The 16865-nt window shown below is 43.7% G+C and overlaps 1 protein-coding gene across 1 annotated transcript in view; it reads right to left on the bottom strand.

Annotated features, from left to right (window-relative positions):
• The window catches only part of MATN2 (matrilin 2), an 81773-nt gene extending 72770 nt beyond the window's left edge, over nucleotides 1-9003 (bottom strand). Inside the window, exon 1 of the mRNA XM_067467342.1 lies at nucleotides 8627-9003. The gene's annotated coding sequence lies outside the window, so the exon portion shown is untranslated. The remainder of the gene's footprint in view (nucleotides 1-8626) is intronic.
• Nucleotides 9004-16865: the final 7862 nt, after the last annotated feature.

A 16865-nucleotide genomic window follows, 5' to 3' on the forward strand; every position in this document is an offset into this window, starting at 1 on the left:
GAAACAAAGCAAGTGAAGTTTATATATCTGTGGAATGTCCACAGACACATCCCAACAGAAAGTGACATACATTTATAAACGCATATATAAAGCAGAAGAAGCTAAATATTAGGCTCGACATCCTCAGGGCTTTCCTAACAGCCTCAGGCCCTTTTCTTTTCCCTCTCAGCCAATTAAGTGGCTGAGGGGGAAAAGGAAGGGCCTGATGCTGTTAGAAATTGTGGGAATTGAAGTCCAAAACACCCAAAGGACCCAGGTTTGCCTATGCCTGTTCTAAACTGTAGAACTGAACTATTTTGACTTCACTTTCATTATGATAATTCAATGCTATGGAACCCTGGGAGTTGTAATTTACAAGATCTTTAGCTTTCTCTGTGAAAACGTTTAAATCCCCAAACTCCTCAGCAGGTAGACATGTTCCTGGTCTTGCAGGTACATAAAAATATTTGTATAGTTGTAATGCAAAATGCAATAGAAGTAACACATTTGTATCACTGTTTTTGTCAAAAGTGTTTTTTTTTTTAAAAGATCCTACTGTAAAGAATTGGGGAAGTGTTTAATTTGGTAATCAGTAATGTAACAAGGGAAGAAAAGTAAGAGGAAAACTTAAGGCAAAAGTCATGGCCTTAGCCAACCAGTCAAAAGTGGGACCACCCAGAAGTGCAGAAGGTGCAAAACAATGGAAAGTAGTTTACTCCTACTTTCATTGGAAATGTCTGGAACAGGGGGGAAAAACCCAGCCAGCTAAAGCCAAGTTATAGAAATTCATTAGACATAAACCACGACAGGAGATGTGGTAGTATGGATATTTTTTTTAAAGTTCTAATAAGTACTGATACAATTCTTACCATCTCCTGGAACAGATAGTATGTCTGTCATTATGTCCTGCTATTTGATAGCATACATTACACTATACATCTCATGGTGGGAATTATTAAATAGCTGGCCATAATAAAAGACATGCTATCTGTTTTTTTGTGTGTGTCAGGAGCAACTTGAGAAACTGCAAGTTGCTTCTGGTGTGAGAGAATTGGCCATCTGCAAGGACGTTGCCCAGGGGACAGCCGGATGTATTACCATCCTGTTGGAGGCTTCTCTCATGTCCCCGCTTGAAAAGCGGAAGCTGACAGATGGGAACTCACTCTGTCTTGTGGATTCAAACTGCCAACCTTCAGGTCAGCAATCCTTCCAGCACAAGGGTTTAATCCATTTCACCACCGCGGTTCCTATACTATCTGATGAGATATCCCCAGTGATATCCAGCAATAGCAACTGTCAAAATGTGTTTTCTTAACCATGTGGAATGATACCTGCATCAAGAGGACAGTTGTCCCTTCACATCTGTGAATTTGACTTTTGTGGATTTTATGGATTGATTAAAACCTTTTGGCCAGAAGAAATTTACTAATCCAAGAAGTGACCATCACTTAAAAAAATGATTTTGCCATTTGGGAGTTGTAGCTGCTGGGGTTTATAGTTCACCTACAACCAAAGAGCATGCTGAACTCACCAACAATGGAATTGATTTTGCCATTTGGGAGTTGTAGTTGCTGGGGTTTATAATTCACCTACAACCAAAGAGCATGCTGAACTCTACCAACAATGGAATTGAACCAAACTTGGCACACAGGACTCCCATGACCAACAGAAAACACCAGAAGGGTTTAGTGGGCATAGACTTTGAGTTTTGGAGTTGTAGTTCACCTACTTCCAGAGAGCACTGTGGACTCAAGCAATGAAGGATCTAGACTAAACTTGTCACAAAAATACTTCATATGTCCAAATATGAACACAGATGGAGTTTGGGGGAAATAGGCCTTGACATTTGGGAGTTGTAGGTACTGGGATTTATAGTTCACCTACAATCAAAGAGCATTTTGAACCCCACCAATGATAGAATCGGGCCAAACTTCCCACACAGACCAATAGAAAATACTGTGTTTTCTTATGGTCTTTGAAGACCCTTCTGACACCCCTTCATGACAATTATATGTTGCATGATCCAGAATAGGCAAGTCAGTCACTCTCTACATCAACACTGACAAAGAAACAACAAGAATTGCTGTTTACCCACAAGCGTAAAGAAATTACATATATTAGAAACCAAAACTTTCTCATTACTTTATTTTCCAGATCACCAGACTGGGCCACAGCAACGCATGGCTAGTGTGTGTGTGTGTGTGTGTGTGTGTATAGAGAGAGTTTTTTAATTTTGTGGGGATCCTGTGTCCCTAACCCCAGTGAATGTAGAGGGTGGGCTTTACATCTTTGCACATGCTGTTGGGTCAACTTCATTCAAACAAATACCAAAAATACCAAAAAAAGGAAAGCGTCTCTTTCACAAGCCAGAAGTGCAGTATTACACGCCACAGGTCAATCTGCCCTGAGAAAACTAGAAGTCATTTCCCTCCCATTGTATCTAGATCTACTGGAATCCTTGCCACTGATCCTTGCCAGAGTACGAACAAGAACCACAGCAAGGCATGTTGTGGGTTTTGAAACAGTAACCCCACAGTTTGGTCAACTCTGCATAATTTCCACTGGCCGTGGAATAGCCAGATTTACCAAAGAAGGCTTTTGTAATAACAGCGCTCCCCTTGTTGGTAACTTGGATTCAGCTTTCTAAGACAAAAGTTCTTTTCTTCAACCTGACTATTTAGGAACAGTCTGATCTAATCTCTTTGAGTTAAATTGTGGTTGACATCAGAGTTTCCAGAAAACATGTAAAATTGACAATACCACAGAACTGGCAAACTCAAGTCAAGTTGAATAGAGTGGAACTGATTTAACTTCTGAACAGTTGGTGTTCACAGGTTTGGGATTACTATTGTCATATTAGCCAGAAACTATTGCTGCTAAAACCCATAGATACACTTGGAGAAATGACTTCACATGGAATCATTAAATTTCCCATTCTTTAGGGTGCATCTAAACCAGGCATTCTTAAATGGTAGCCCTCCAACTGTTTTGGCTTCCAACTCCCAGAATTACTGACCATTGAACAAACTGGCTAAGATTTTTGGGAGTTTGAGGCCCAAACAGCTGGAAGACCACAGTTTGAGGATGACTGGTCTACAATAAAGAATTATGGCAGTTTGACACCACTTTAATTGGCATGGCTCAATGATGTGGATTTATGGGAGTTGTAATTTAGTGAGGTACTGTTGGAAATAGCAATCTTCTACAAGCCTCCTATACTAGTTATTTGTTATGTATGCAATTCAGATTGCTTACTATATTATATTTGCATGAGTTGGTATGTGTGTTTTCCTTAACTCTATGTTGTGGGAGGGACTGCAGACCATGTGATCAGATCTGGGACTGTTCAGACAGTTTACAGTAGACCAGTGGTTCTCAACCTGTGGGTCCCCAGATGTTTGGGCCTTCAACTCCCAGAAATCCTAACAGCTGGTAAACTGGCTGGGATTTCTGGGAGTTGTAGGCCAAAACACCTGGGGACCCACAGGTTGAGAACCACTGCAGTAGACTCTCAGACTGTACAAACTCCATTAGACTCTCAGAAAAGAGAAATGGATAAGCAATATACCTGTATGCTGAATACATGAAGTTTGTAAGTAAACCAACTATGTTATTTTTAACGAAGACTACTTTATTTTTGTCTCTTGAGAGCATGATTTAAAACCAAGATGTTTTAAGGGAGAGTAGATGTTGTTTTGGGGCACTGGAAATAACACTTCTGAAACTCTGCTGTTTTTGTGCATTGGCAAATCTTTGTTCCTAACAGTTCTAAGAGATATCCAGGTCTATCAGTCTAACCACAGAGAAACGTAGTTGCCTTGCATAACTACATGTGGAAGATTTTACTCAAGCGATTTTACTCTGAAAGTCACGCCTTTCCAAAATCTTATGTGCCCAATAATAATAATAATAATAATAATAATAATAATAATAATAATAATAACAACAACTTTATTTTATACCCCGCCCCCATCTTTCCAAAGGGACTCATGGCAGCTTACAGAGGGACAAGCCCAGGATTACAAATAATACAGGCACAGTAAAAACAATCAATAACAAATAATAAAACATTAAAATCAATTAACATCATAAAAACAAGCCCCTGGCTGGCCAATTTGAAATCGGGTTTGGGCTCCGAGTAAGTGCAATGATTCCTTGGGAGAGCCAAGGGAAAATGCAATAGTCAGAGGGCTGGGTTGCCAGGTTAATGCCCTTGGCCACTGAAGTGTCATAAGCACAGGAAAGGGGCCAACTAAAGTGCCAGAGCTTAGATAAGGTCGGGATAATTCTCAAGTGAACTGCCTACTCAAAGGCATAACGGAACAACCAAGTTTTCCAAAAGGTTATAGATGCCATTTGCCAAAAGGTACCAGCATTACTTGGCAGAGAAGGCTAAAGACCTTGTCAAAACTACAACTCCCATGAGCTACGGCAGTTAAAGTGGTGTGCTGCATTCATTCTACAGTGTAGATGCACCCTAAGATATACCTATCCATGAACAGGATTTTAAGATTTCTGTGGTGCACTGAAATAAAGCTCTAGTAAAACTGTATTAAGGATTAATCCCCAATATGACATTTCCAATTGGATGTTCCTGTATTAGGAGGTCCAGCCCATCAGCTTGGACTATTACTTTGGAAACAGAACCTCATAAACACAAGGGGAAAGTTGGTCTGCTCAAGGCCACTTTCCCTTTTCATATTGCATCTGTTCCAAGACTGAGTCACAGGGAGCCCTGGCACTAATTAGCTAAGCCCAATTACCAGATAATGCAGCAAAAATCAATACTGCTCAAATTCTCTGCTGTTGAAGAAAGGAGAGTTCAGAGGGATGGCAGAAACTTTGGGGTACCCCACTTCACATTCGGCAAAGCAAAGTGACTGCTGCAAGTCAGACCTGGAATGTTTTTAAAGGACAGCGTTTATTACTTGTTTCATTTACTATTATTGTATTTGTACTGCCAAAGAAGAAGGAGGCGCTTGTGGAATTTTATGTCACAGGTGCCAAAACAATTTCACCAGTTTTGAAAACTGTGTAACTGGAGTTGAGATGATGGTGACAGCTGACCTGCCTTTGGCAGTATAATGTCCTGATCTCACCCTGCAAAAACAGCTCATGCAAGGAAACCAAAGTATGATGCAGGTGGTGATCAAACACTATCCACAATGGGTTGCTGTGAGTTTTCCAGGCTGTATGGCCATGTTCCAGAAGCATTCTCTCCTGATGTTTTGCCCACATCTATGGCAGGCATCCTCAGAGGTTGAGAGGTCTATTGGAAACTAAGTCAGTAAACTGTGTTGTTGTAGGGGTTTTTTTGGGCTATATGGCCATGTCCTAGAGGCATTCTCTCCTGAAGTTTCGCCTGCATCTATGGCAAGCATCCTCAGTGGTAGTGAGGTCTGTTGGAACTAGGAAAATGGGTTTATATATCTGTGGAATGACCAGGGTGGGACAAAGAACTCCTGTCTGTTGGAGCTAGGTGTGAATGTTTCAAATGACCACCTTGATTAGCATTTGATGGCCTGGCAGTTGTTTGGTGTGGCTTGTTAGTGCCTGGGGCAATATTTTGTTGAGAGGTGATTAGATGTGACTGATTGTTTCCTCCCTGTTGTTTTGCTGTTGCAATTTTAGAGTTTTAAAAATACTGGTAGCCAGATTTTGTTCATTTTCATGGTTTCCTCCTTTCTGTTGAAATTGTCCATGTGCATGTGGATTTCAATGGCTTCTCTGTGTAGACTGACATGGTGGTTGTGAGAGTGGTCCAGCATTTCTGTGTTCTCAAATAATATGCTGTGTCCAGGTTGGTTCATCAGTTGCTCTGCTATGGCTGACTTCTCCGGTTGAAGTAGTCTGCAGTGCCTTTCATGTTCCTTGATTCGTGTCTGGGCAATGCTGCATTTGGTGGTCCCTATGTAGACTTCTCTAAAACATGGCCATATAGCCTGAAAAAACCTACAACAACCCAGTGATTCTGGCCATGAAAGCCTTCGTCAATACATTAAGTAAGTGACGTTTATATATCTGTAGAATGTCCAGGGTGGGGGAAAGAACTCTTATCTGCTTGAGGCAAGTGTGAATGTTGCAATTTGCCACCTTGATTAGCATTTAATGGCTTGCAGTTTCAAGGCCTGGCTGGTTGCTGCCTGCCTGGGGGAATCCTTTATTGGGAGGTGTTAGCTGGCCCTGATTGATTCTTGTCTGGAATTGCCCTGCCTTTTGAGTCTTACTCCATATTTACTGTTCTGATTTTAGAATTTTTTAAAATACTGGTAGCCAGATTTTGTTCATTTTCACAATTTCCTCCATGAAAGCCTTCAACAATATTGGCCACAATATTTCAGAGTTGTCTATTCCAGGGATAAATGAAGGCATTAACCCCCAATAGGAAGTCTGCCATTCCAGTGAAACTTTCCATCAACCCCCAATTTTATTAGCATAACAATTGCAGTGAACATTTAAAAATACACTTTACATCCAAAAAAAAGAGGTAGGAAAAATAACCAAGTACAGGTTGACCCTCCCTTATTTGGAATTCCAGAATACTCCAAAATTGTCAATGTGAGTGACTGAGGCCCCTTCTACACTGCCATATAATCCAGATTATCAATGCAGATAATCCACATTATCTGCTTTGAACTGGATTATATGAGTCTACGCTGCCATATAATCCAGTTCAAAGCAGATAACCTGGATTTTACATGGCAGCGTAGAAGGGTCCTTAGATACATCGGTTACTCTCAAAAGACTCCTCCATGCATTAACCCTATTGCTCCTTCTTCTATTTTGCCTCAGGCATGTAGATTCCTTTGGAGAGCTTTGACTTTGAGGAACCTCCTGTATTTAAGTTCTACTTGCTTGCAAGTCACTGAGGGCATCTACACTGTAGAATAAATGCAGTTTGGCACCACTTTTGTTGACACGGCAAAGAGTGATGGAATCCTAAGAGTTGACAAATTACACTGCCTTTAGCCTTCTCTGCCAAAGGTTTTACTGCCTCACCAAACCACAATTCCCAGGATTGCATAGCACTGAGCCATGGCAGTTAAAAGTAGTGTCCATGCCAAACCGCATTCATTCTACAGTGTAGATGCACCCTGAATTTCCCCCTCACGAAAAAAGGTTTTGCCTTGGAGTTTTAGTATTTCTTTTGGGAGATCTTCCTTTGAAGGGACCCCTGTGTATATATGTATATGTGTGTTTGTGTATCTGTATTCAGGAAGTCCCCAAGTTAGTGGTTTAACCCACTGCGTCACTGGGGGCTCCTTGGATGGTATAGGGAAGGATTAACAACACCCCTGTGGAGTGCATATATATATTGTAGCTTTGGATGGCATAGGGTGTGTGTGTGTGTGTGTGTGTTGTCGAAGGCTTTCACTGGTTTGCTGTGAGTTTTCCAGGCTGTATGGCCATGTTCCAGAAGCACACCCACACACATATGCGCTTCTAGAACATGCTTCTGGAACACACACACACACATATATCTATATAAATAAAAATGTAATGTTAGTTTGTGGGATTAATATAAATCAAAAACCACTGGACGAATTGACACCAAATTTGGACACAATACACCTATCAGGTCAACGAGTGACCATCACTCATAAAAACACTGAAAAACACAGCAGAAAAAAGCAAAAAACCCAAAAATTACATTACAGCAAATGTGCAAAAGCACATATATATACACAAACACACATATACACAAAATACAAATATATACACACATATGCACACACAAAACACAAATACACAGACTGGGCCACAGCAAAGTGTGGCAGGGGACGGCATATATATATACATATACACACACACGCTTCTGGAACATGGCCATACAGCCTGGAAAACTCGCAGCAACCCAGTGATTCTGGCCACGAAAGCCTTTGACAGCACACATACACACACACACACCCTATGCCACCCAAAGCTACAATATATATATATATATATATATATATATATATATATATGCATTCCACAGGGGTGTTGTTAACCCTTTCCCATGCCATCCAAGGATCCCCCCATGGCGCAGTGGGTTAACCCGCTGACCTGCTGAACTTGCTGTCTGAAAGGTCGCCAGTTTGAATCCGGGGAGTGGGGTGAGCTCCTGGTCTTAGCCCCAGCTTCTGCCAACCAAGCAGTTCAAAAACATGCAAATGTGAGTAGATCAATAGGTACTGCTCCAGCGAGAAGGCAAGGACGCTCCATGCAGTCATATCTGACTGGATTGGCACTTTAAAATGTGCCTGTTCCGCCTTGTAAACAAATGCAACTTTAGAACAAACCTATAGAACCACTGACTTCACAACCTCTGAGGATGCTTGCCACAGATGCAGGCGAAACGTCAGGAGAGAATGCCTCTAGAACATGGCCATATAGCCCGAAAAAACCGACAACAATCCAGAACCAATGTTGTTTGTAACTTGTACATGGATTCTTGTACATGGAGAAGCCTTTGGGGATGGCTAACTTTCCCTCCCCTCCCTGAGGAAGGAGCATGTAGGCACGGGCGTGACTCTCAGGGATAGGAGGTTTCCCTTCGGAAGGGACCCGAAGAGCCAAGGAGGGAGGCAGACCCAGGGACAGGCGCAGAGCCCCAGGTGCGGGGCTGCCCCGGCTCTTGGCATCCAAGCGCAAAGGCGCCTCTTACCTGGGCGCAGGTCTCCTCCTTCCGGCAGAAGCAGCAACTCTGGAGTCCCAAATCAATCCCCAAAGAGAGCTCCGACGGAGCGGCTGGAAGCGAGGGCGCCTCGGCGGCCAGAAGGGAGGAAGGGAGGGAGGCAGGCAGGCAGGCAGGCAGACAAGGAGGAATAAGAACGGGAAGGAGAGCGGCGACCCGGGCGCGCCTGCCGGTCCCATCCCCGAGAGGGCGCTGAGGGCCCCGTCCTTGCGCCACGAAGGGAGGAGAGTCCGGCCCACGCGGGAGAACGCATGCACTTCCACACCGCTTTAAACTGCCCTGGCTCAACACTAGGGAGGTGTAGTTTCACAAGGTCTTTAGCCTTCTCTGCCAAAGAGAGCTGGGGTCTTACCAAACTGCAACTCCCCTATTATTATGACTAGCTGTACCCAACACGCGTAGCTGTGGCCAACTTTCTCTCCCCTTTTCTCTCCTTCCTTCCTTCCTTCCTTCCTTCCTTCCCTCCCTCCCTCCCTCCCTCCTTCCTTCCTTCCCTCCCTCTTTCCTTCCTTCCTTCCTTCCCTCCCACCCACCCTCCTTCCTTCCTTCCTTCCTTCCTTCCTTCCTTCCCTCCCTCCCTCCCTCCCTCCCTCTTTTCTTCCTTCCTTCCTTCCTACCCTCCCTCCCTCCCTCCCTCCCTCCCTCCTTCCTTCCTTCCTTCCTTCCTTCCTTCCTTCCTTCCTTCCTTCCTTCCTTCCCTCCCTCTTTCCTTCCTTCCTTCCCTCCCACCCACCCTCCTTCCTTCCTTCCTTCCTTCCTTCCTTCCTTCCTTCCTTCCCTCCCTCCCTCCCTCCCTCCCTCCCTCCCTCTTTTCTTCCTTCCTTCCTTCCTACCCTCCCTCCCTCCCTCCCTCCCTCCCTCCTTCCTTCCTTCCTTCCTTCCTTCCTTCCTTCCTTCCTTCCCTCCCTCTTTTCTTTCTTCCTTCCTTCCTTCCTTCCCTCCCTCCCTCCCTCCCTCCTTCCTTCCCTCCCTCCCTCCCTCCTTCCTTCCCTCCCTCTTTCCTTCCTTCCTTCCTTCCTTCCTTCCTTCCTTCCTTCCTTCCCTCCCTCCCTCCCTCCCTCCTTCCTTCTTTCCTTCCTTCCCTCCCTCTTTCCTTCCTTCCTTCCCTCCTTCCCTCCCTCTTTCCTTCCTTCCTTCCTCCCTCCTTCCTTCCTTCCTTCCTCCCTTCCTTCCTTCCTTCCCTCTTTCCTTCCTTCCTTCCTTCCCTCCCTCCCTCCCTCCCTCCTTCCTTCCTTCCTTCCTTCCCTCCCTCCCTCCCTCCCTCCCTCCCTCTCCTTCCTTCCTTCCTTCCTTCCTTCCTTCCTTCCCTCCCTCTTTCCTTCCTTCCTTCCTTCCTTCCTTCCTTCCTTCCTTCCTTCCTCCCTCCCTCCCTCCCTCCCTCCCTTCCTTCCTTCCTTCCTTCCTTCCTTCCCTCCTTCCTTCCTTCCCTCCCTCCCTCCTTCCTTCCTTCCTTCCTTCCTTCCTTCCTTCCTTCCTTCCTCTTTCCTTCCCTCCCTCCCTCCCTCCTTCCTTCCTTCCCTCCCTCCCTCCCTCCCTCCCTCTCCTTCCTTCCTTCCTTCCTTCCTTCCTTCCTCCCTCCCTCCCTCCCTCCCTCCCTCCCTCCCTCCTTCCTTCCTTCCTTCCTTCCTTCCTTCCTTCCTTCCTCTTTCCTTCCCTCCCTCCCTCTTTCCTTCCTTCCCTCCCTCCCTCCCTCTCCTTCCTTGCTTCCTTCCTTCCTTCCTTCCCTCTTTTTCTTTCCCTTCTTCTTTCTTCCTTCTCTACCTGTCACTTTTCTTGCTTCTTTTGCTCTTTGGTTCCATCCTTGCATGTCTCTTCCATTCTATGGATGTGGCATACCTGGATTTCAATAAGGTCTTCGACAAGGTCCTCCATGACCTTCTGGCAAACAAACTAGTCCAATGTGGGCTAAGCAAAACTATGGTGAGGTGGATCTATGATTGGTTAAGCAAACAAACCCAGAGGGTGAATCTCCCCAATGCTTCTTCTTCATCTTGGAAAAAAGTGACGAGCGGAGTGCCATAAGCAGGTTTCTATCCTGGTCCTGTTCAACATCTTTATTAATGACTTAGATGAAGGGTTAGAAGGCAGGATCATCAAGTTTGCAGACGACACCAAATTGGGAGGGATAGCCAATACTCCAGAGGACAGGAGCAGGAGTCAAAACGATCTTGACAGATTAGAGAGATGAACCAAAGTTAACAAATGAAGTTCAACAGTGACAAATGCAAACTACTCCACTTAGGCAGAAAAAATGGAATGCAAAAATACAGAATGGGGGACACCTGGCTCGAGAACAGTATGTGTGAAAAAGATCTTGTGGACAACAAGTTAAGCATGGGCTAACAATGTGATGTGGCGGCAAAAACAGCCAATGGGATTTTGGCCTGCATCAATAGGAGTCTAGTGTCTAGGTCCAGGGAAGTCATGCTACCCCTCTATTCCGCCTAAATTAGACCACACCTGGAATATTGTGTCCAATTCTGGGCACCACAATTCAAGTGAGATATTGACAAGCTGGAAAGTGTCCAGAGGGGGGCAACTACAATGCTCAATGGTCTGGAGAACAAGCCCTATGAGGACCGGCTTAAAGAGCTGGACATGTTTAGCCTGCAGAAGAAAAGGCTGAGAGCAGACATGATGAGGACCATGTATAAATATGTGAGGGGAAGCCACAGGGAGGAGGGAGCAAGCTTTTTTTTTTTTTTTTTGCTGCCCTGGAGACTAGGACACGAACAATGGCTTCAAATTACGGGAAAGGAGATTCCACCTGAACATTAGGAAGAACTTCCTGATTGTGAGAGCTGTTCAGCAGTGGAACTCTCTGCTCTGGTGTGTGGTGGAGGATTCTTCTTTGGAAGCTTTTAAGCAGAGGCTGAATGGCCATCGGCTGGGAGTACTTTGAATGTGATTTTCCTGCTTCTTGGCAGGGGGTTGGACTGAATGGCCCACAAGGTTTCTTCCTACTATGATTCTATGATTTCTTTGCTTTTTTTTCCAGTTGCTTGAGACTTCTGGTTGCTTGAGTTCCAGTTAACTGAGAGTCTATTGTAATGCACTTTGCCCTCTGCTCCTCCTGCTGTTCTCTTGAGAAAGTGGAATGGGATCAACTGGAAAAAGATACTGTTTCTTTTAAAGCAACAGAGCAGATGGAGTTAATGGGCATCTTTTCATCACTGGACAGTAAGCCATGGAAGTCTTTTGGCCACTTTCCCAAGAGACACTCAAGTTGTTTTCACAAACGAGAGAGAGGTGGAGTCCAGATGGGATGTTCTTAGCACAGCAGTTAAAAGACATTGTGCTGTTATGTTAGCTTTCTCTTCCCAATGTTTTTTCCCTGTTAAAATAGAAGAAGTAGTGGGAAAAGGAGAATAATGAATAATATACAAACTGAATAACGTTGGCTGAATTCCTTGTAATATTTTGTGAATAAAGCAGGGCAATTACATAATGAAAGTGCATCTGGAACAACAATTAAATTGGTGCTAATACAGAGGAACACCTGCTCTGTTTGTAGTAAATCTTCAGTCATTAACATCTCAGTTCTGATCTCTGTTACTTACTTACATACTTACTTACTTAGATGATCACTCATAGCCTGAGGATGACGGTTCTCCAAGTGCAGTGTCTTGGTGGTGAGTCCATAGGTGGCGGTGGAGCCCTATTCTTGATCCGCATGTTCTCCTGCAGTGAGGACATCAGTTTCCAGGTGGAAAGCAGTTTCCTGGTTTGGGTTGGCTTGATGTGCCTTCCTCTTGGCAAGTTTCTCCCTTTTGCCTTCCATTCATGCCTCTTCGAATTCTGCAGCACTGTTGGTCACAGCTGACCTTTAATTGGAGCGCTCAAGGGCCAGGGCCTCACAGTTCTTGGTGTCTATTCCACAGTTTTAAAGGTTGGCTTTAAGCCCATCTTTACATCTCTTTTCCTGTCCACCAACATTATGTTTCCCATTCCTGAGTTGGAAGTATAGTAACTGCTTTGGGAGATGGTGATCTGGTATTTAGACAACGTGGCCAGTCCAGCAGAGTTGATGGCAGAGGAGCATTGCTTCAACGCTGGTGGTCTCTGCTTCTTCCAGCATACTGACATTTGTTCGCCGGTCTTCCCAAGCAATTTGCAGGATTTTTTTTTAATTGTTCCAGAAGTTTATTTATTTATTTATTAATGCACTTGTATACCGCTAATATCTCAGCCTAAATCGGCGACTCATTGCGGTTTACAACATTTAAAAAACAATATTCAGTTAAAAGCATAAAACACATATACAGTACAAATTATTGGGCCACCAATAACAATCCTATGCATCTCATAACTGGAATCGTAATCCAAAATTCATCGTCCGTGTATAACCAATCCTTAGTCATCACAATTCGTTACAACGGATTAACCGAATGCTTGTTTAAACATCCATGTCTTCAATCTTTTCCGAAACACCATCAGCGAAGGGGCTGATCGTACCTCTATGGGGAGGGTGTTCCAAAGCCGGGGGCCACCACCGAGAAGGCCCTATCTCTCGTCCCCGCCAGCCGAGCTTGAGAAGCAGGCGGGATCGAGAGCAGGGTCTCCCCGGAAGATCTCAAACTCCTGGTGGGTTCATAGGCAGAGATGCAGTCAGATAGGTAACTTGGGCCGGAACCGTTTAGGGCTTTAAAGGCCAACGCCAGCACTTTGAATTCAGCCCGGTAGCAGATCGGTAGCCAGTGGAGTTGGCGCAACAGGGGGGTTGTATGCTCCCTGCGCTCCGCTCCTGTTAAAATCATGGCTGCCGAGCGTTGGACTAGTTGGAGCTTCCGAGTTGTCTTCAAAGGCAACCCCACGTAGAGAGCGTTGCAGTAGTCTAAACGGGATGTAACCAGAGCGTGGACTACCGTGGCCAAGTCAGACTTCCCAAGGTATGGGCGCAGCTGGCGCACAAGCTTTAGCTGTGCAAATGCTCCCCTGGTCACCGCCGAAACCTGGGGTTCCAGGCTCAGCGATGAGTCCAGGATCACACCCAAGCTGCGAACCTGCATCTTCAGGGGGAGTGTGGCCCCATCCAACACAGGCTGTAACCCTATGCCCTGTTCGGCCTTGCGACTGACCAGGAGTACCTCTGTCTTGTCTGGATTCAATTTCAATTTGTTCAATTTCAAGTTGAGTGTTACATCTGTAGACAGTCCACATTTTGCAGGCATATAGCTGGGTTGGGAGGACAATAGCTTTATAAACAAGCACCTTGGTCTCCCTATGGATGCTAATACTGTGTGGATCATCTGTGCTGTTTGTAAGAAATCTTCAGTCATTAAAATCTCAGTTCTGCTCTCTGTAGTGCATTTATAATAGGTATGGGCAAACTTTGGCTGAAGTGTCTGAGAGGGAAAAGGAAGGGGGCCTGAGGCTGTTAGGAATTGTGGGAGTTGAAGTCCAAAACACCTGGAGGGCCTAATTTTGCCCATGCCTGTTGTAGCTGCTTTGCAGTAAATGGGAGTTTGGTACAGAAGAAACTGGCATACTATATATCAGTCGTGAATGCATAACTCCAAGTTATTCATTCAAAACTATGGTATGAGATTCCAGCCAAGAAAATCATGATATATAGTGGTTTCCTTCTGGGAATATTATGTTACAGGTTAGGGGTTCTTGCTTGCAGTACAGTCCACAAGTAATACCTATATTGTGATTCTTGGTGCAATATAGAAGTGGCAATCTTTGGGCCCTTCCACACTGCCTTATATCCCAGAATATCAAGGCAGAAAATTTCACAATATCTACTTTGAACTAGATTATCTAAATTCACACTCAGATAATGTGGGATTTTCTGCCTTAATATTCTGGGATATAGGGCTGTGTGGAAGGGCCCCTAGACAATGATTCCTTAAATGACTGAACTGTTTTCATGTTTATTACCTTTAATTAAATAGAGAAAAACTTAGTTTACATATATACTCGTGACTACTTTTGTTCTTCCCACTTCTGTTATTGCTTTCTATTTTATCTGAGGAACTTTGACATCTTCCAGCAAACCTGTGCCAAGGTCTGACACCTTCCAAACTTTAAAAACTGATTCTGGAAATGGTATCTTTCCTATTATTTTTTCACACATTGTGTGGCCATCTGTAAGTATAATCAGACAAGCTTTTTGCAGTGAATGGAAGTACATGGAAAGCTCATTCTGAGCACTGTGGCGCCTAATGGATTTGTTTCTCAGTCACTAGCACAAACCACAAGCCAGCTCAAGAGGCCTTGTGGTAAGAATAATTTAGGGCCCTTCCACACAGCCCTATATCCCAGAATATCAAGCTAGGAAATCCCCCAACATCTGCTTTGAACTGGGTTATTTGAGTCCACACTCAGATAATGTGGAGTTTTCTGCCTCGATATTCTGGGATATAGGGCTGTGTGGAAGGACCCTAAGTATTTGAATAGAACCAAATGTCTAAAATGGTGTCACAGGTTGTCACTGGTCTGAATACAAAAAAATGATCCCAATAAGTAACAAAAATCTAACATCAAAAGAATGTGGGTAAATCATGAGAAGTGAAAGTTATTAACTGGGAAGTAGAGACAACACTTGGAGAGGCTGCAGCAGTTTGCTTGTGCCTGAGCCTGCTGGGAATGGAGCTCTCTGCTGCTTCTTCTCCTTCCAGCTGAGCTGATGGAATGCAAACTACTTTTGCCCTTTGCAGCAAATAGACTTAAGACAAAGGGACAAAGAGGAAAGAGAACTGGGACATTTGAAAACAATTGGAAAAAAGTGGGGAAAAGATTGGAAAAAGTGGGATGACAAGGATTAATGGAAACTATCTCTGCAAAATGGTCTCCCTGGTGGTGGAGCAGGTTAAACTGCTGTGCTCCTGAACTTGCTGGCCAAAAGGTTGGTGGTTCAAATTCAGGGAGCAGGGTGAGCTTCTGCTGTTAGCCCCAGCTTCTGCCAACCTAGTAGTTTGAAAACATGCACATGTGAGTAATCAATAGGTACTGCTTCTGCAGGAAGGTAACAGTGTTCCATGCAGTCATGCCGGCCACATGACCTTGGAGATGTCTACAGACAATGCTGGCTCATTGACTTAGAAATGGAGGTGAGCACTACCCCCCAGAGTCGGACACAACTAGACTTAATGTCAAGGGAAACCTTCACCTTTACTAGTTATCTCTGCAAAATAGCAAAGTTGGAGAGTAAAGCTTTTGACATCATGACATGAATTCATGGGAGATATTTTAATTAAAGAGGACACAAATCCTTTTGTAGAAAGTTCAGCAATTCTCCCAAAAGAGATTTTAAGGCCATTTGTACAGACTCTTGACTTAAAGGGTGGCATTTATTTATGTATTTTTCTTTTCTTTTCTTCTTAAATGGATACTTTAATACTTTCGTAGACATTTTTCATACACACAGCTGCTTTAAACAGCAGTTAATCTAATGTTAAGCAGTTTTTTTCATGCAACTCTTAGAATAAATGACATGTGTTTACAATGTTGTTTTGCTTCTCCAAATATATATATATATATATATATATATATATATATATATATATATATATAAATCTGACTAGTACCATAATTATGCTCCAATGCTTGGTGATACAGGATCCTATCTATAATATAGTGGGTGAATATGGAGGGGAAAAGTCACAGATCTGTCTTCTCCAGTTCCAGCTGGAACAAGAAAATGGAAAGCTAGCCAGTTTTTGCAGCAAGATCCAGACAGATGTACCGAGGCCAAAATGTCCTTTGTATGGTGTCAGTTCCTATTTTAGAACTTTCAAATTAGTATGCATTTTCAATGTTTCAGGCTGAGAGACCCACTTTAAATATGAATACTGAGCTGGCAATTGTAGTCTTTGGAGCAGATGTGCATGAAATGTAGCTCTCCGGATATTATGGGAATATGCACAAGCCTCTCAACTTGATGCCTTCCAGGTATTTAAACCTACAATCCTTATATTATCAGTTATTTACTATATGCACTTGTGATGTTGTCGCAAGAAATTTAATACGCAGATTTGATAAATGTAGATTTGATATGTATGAGTATAAATGGAATTGTATGAAAGATGAATGAATGAAAACTAATAATTTTGGAGACACCATTTGAGTTCCTCAAGGGGTGAGAAAGGCGGTGTATAAATATTGTAAATAAATAAATAATTGATGGATTGAGGCCTGCAATAACTAACTACTTGCTTGCTGGTCTGTAATGAAAAGTTGCTAATGAGAATTGAAATGGTTGACC

This window comes from Anolis sagrei, chromosome 4, assembly GCF_037176765.1.
Source record: "Anolis sagrei isolate rAnoSag1 chromosome 4, rAnoSag1.mat, whole genome shotgun sequence".
Taxonomy (NCBI): Eukaryota; Metazoa; Chordata; class Lepidosauria; order Squamata; family Dactyloidae; genus Anolis; species Anolis sagrei.